General features: G+C 44.5%; 1 pseudogene; it reads right to left on the reverse strand.

Annotated features, from left to right (window-relative positions):
• Positions 1–1353: 1353 nt before the first annotated feature.
• LOC109577976 (splicing factor 45 pseudogene) lies at positions 1354–2830 on the reverse strand (annotated as a pseudogene).
• Between the last annotated feature and the right edge of the window lie 480 nt (positions 2831–3310).

Below are 3310 nucleotides of genomic sequence, written 5' to 3' on the forward strand. Positions count from 1 at the left end.
AGAGAAAATATGATTTGAAAGGATAGATACACCTCAATATTCATTGTAGCACTGTTTACAATATCCAAGACATGGAAACAACCTAAATGCCCATCGACAGAAGAATGGATAACGGGAGATTTGGTTCTATCTAGTCACCTATATCAGAGAAGGCAATGGCGACCCATTCCAGTACTCTTGCCTGGAAAATCCCATGGACAGAGGAGCTGCAGTCCATAGGGTCGCTAAGAGTCAGACACAACTGAGCGACTTCACTTTCACTTTTCACTTTCCTGCATTGGAGAAGGAAATGGCAACCCACTCCAGTGTTCTTGCCTGGAAAAGCCCAGGGACGGGGAAGCCTGGTGGGCTGCCGTCTATGGGGTCACACAGAGTTGGACACAACTGAAGCGACTTAGCAGCAGCAGCAGCAGTCACCTATATGACAAAAGTATTCACTGTCTCTCCTCCTACAGATCCAAGCAACTAGTTGATAATAATGACAACTGATATTTTATAACAGTAACTATAGACCATGTACTGTTTTATGTGTTTTACACAGGTGTTCATTGTCTACATTAACTTATTTAAAATTCACAATAACCCTACTAAATTAGGTGCTATTATTACTTCAACTTTACAGGTGAGAAAACTCAGGAATAGATGTGTTATATAACTGGTTGGAGCTATGATTTTCAGCAGGCATTCTAGTACAGAATCCAGGCTTTAAAATTCTACACTGTCTACACATTTAAACAGATCAACTAAGATACATAATTTTGTCTCTTCTCTTTTTTTACTGAGTAGTATAGACCTCCTTTTAGGTGATTCCAAAAGGGCTTAGAATTTCTTGGATATCCAGTTTTGAGAGTTAGAGACAAAGTGTGTAGTTTGGAAAGGCATAGTTATACATTCATAATGACATACTTATAATAATTCTCACTCAAAGCAATCATGTTATGTGAATTTAGTCAGGAGAAGTATGTGGAATCCTGCGTGCATGTGTGCTCAACTGCTTCAGTCATGTCTGACTCTTTGCAACCGTATGGACTGCAGCCCACCAGGCTCTTCTGTCCATGGGATTCTCCAGGCAAGAATACTGGAGTGGATTGCCATACCCTCCTCCAGGGGATCTTCCTGACCCAGGGATCAAGCCAGCATCTCCTGCATTTCTTGCATTACATGTGGATTCTGAACTGCTGAGCCACAGGGGATGCCCATGTGAAACCCTAGTCTAGACAATTTCTGCAGTAGCTTTGTGACTGAAGGGAAAATCATTTTTCAGTTTCCTCACTTGTAAATTAAAGAATTTAGCATAATAGATGCCAAGGTCTTTCCAAACAGACCATTCCATACTGTAATACTACAATACCTTTTTCTTTTTTTTTTTTTTAAAGGATTTTTATACTATATTAAAAAACCACAAAATAAAAAAGGGATCAGTCAACATATATCTTAGAAGTCTTACAGAGTCTCTGCACCCATAGCCATGAAGGCCCCCTGACGCCTTGTTCTCCTCTGCTCAGTCTGCAGCTCGCTGAAGGATCGCTGGAGATGACTCAGGCTCTAGTTTTTAAAATCAAACTTGTTCTGCCAAATCCAGGACCCTGAATTTATCCAAATTGTAGAAACATGCTTTGACCACCCGTCCACCAAAATACCTCCCATTCAGATCAACAACAACTTTAATTGCTGACTCAACCCTCTCGAATTCTAAAAATATTCGTACTGCTTCATCATCAGGGGCACCAGGAATTTCAAATATCACACATTTTCCAACTTTGCCATATTTTTCACACTCTTCCTTGGTTTCTACTTTCAAGTCTTCATCCACCTCTCCTGCACCAACCATGTTCCTGAGTAGGACCACTTTGGTAGGACACTTAAGTATTTCAGTCAATGGATTTGAATCTGACTTCTTGGCTGCGTCTTTCTCGGTGGCGTCGCCCACGATGATCTTGCCGCCCCGCTTGCTGGTCTTCTCCATCGACAGCGCTGTGCTCAGGCCCTGCTCATGCTTCCCGAGACCCTGGCCTTCCCAGAAGCCGTACTTCTGCATGATTTTATGTGCTACCGTGCCCCCCATGTTGGCGAGAAAGGAGTTGCCAGGGCCGGTTGGGGTTCGGGGTCTGTCTTGTTCCTCGTACACTGGGGGAGGGATAGCAGCTTTGGAAGACTGTGAGCGAGGTCGTGAATCCTCTTCATCAGGGAAGTCTCGGGGTAATTCTTTGTCCTTCTCCACAAGAGACGTGGGAGGTGCAATGGCAGCTCCGCCCATACTTCTTTTCCTCCTCTCTCGCTCATAATCTTCATCTTCATCAGAATCTGGATCAGGTCGCCTGGAAAACCCACTAGCTTCATGTCTGTCTTTACGCCGCTTTTCTCTCTCTTCTATTTCCTTCTGTCTTTCCAGCTCCCGCTGCCTCTGTCGCTCCTCTCTTTGGCGCTTCACTACTTTCTCATAATCGTTAGGAAACATGGGATCATATTCATCAGCTAAGGGGATCAAAACTTCTCCTGCAGAAAACCCGCTGGGAACAGGGTCCTTGAGGCCTGCAGCCACGTGCGGTGGAGTGTCCACGATCTGCCGCTCATCCGAAGAGCCGCCTCGCTTTAGGTCGATTACTGGAGCAAGGACTGTACTTTGTTTTGTCCTCTGGCTCTTGGCCTGAGTGAGAGCTGCCTTCTTCACCTGGAGCTGAGACTGCAGGAGTTTGAAGTTTTTGGACCAGCCTTCTGTTTTTGAGTCACTGGTCTCCACTCCCAGGTCATTGTACAGGGACATCTTCTCGGTTCAGTGCCGGCCCGCCCGGCCGACGCTCCCGGGCGGCGGCGGCGCACTGAGGCCGACGCGCCGCCGACACCGCGGGCTGGGCGCTCGGCGTCAGCCCCCGACCTACAATACCTTTTTCATATTAAGGTTCCTACATATGATTTCCATATGATAGTTGATAATACCCTCAGTTAGGAAAGCCAATAAGCAAAAAAAAGAATATAGAATCAGCAAGGAAGAGTGATGATGTTAGATTAATTCAAAGAGTATATATAAAATAATTTAATGCAAAAATATTTCTATTTTTCAGAACCTTGGGATCAGGCATAAGAGATGCATAAGGTAGCAATAATTAATCTTAAGTTGAGGACTCTTAAAATTCTCTCAGCATCCCAGTGGCCTGGCCTTATCTGCCAACACCTTTTCCAGAAAGATAGCCCTGATATTAGAAATGGGACATCCAAAGACATATAAATTAAATATAAAGACCCAGGCCAACAGTTCAACCCCAAGAATCCAATAGTGTTGTGCTATTTGCAAGTCCTCTTCTCCTTTGCA

This window comes from Bos indicus, chromosome 24 (genome assembly GCF_029378745.1).
Source record: "Bos indicus isolate NIAB-ARS_2022 breed Sahiwal x Tharparkar chromosome 24, NIAB-ARS_B.indTharparkar_mat_pri_1.0, whole genome shotgun sequence".
In the NCBI taxonomy this organism is placed as follows: Eukaryota; Metazoa; Chordata; class Mammalia; order Artiodactyla; family Bovidae; genus Bos; species Bos indicus.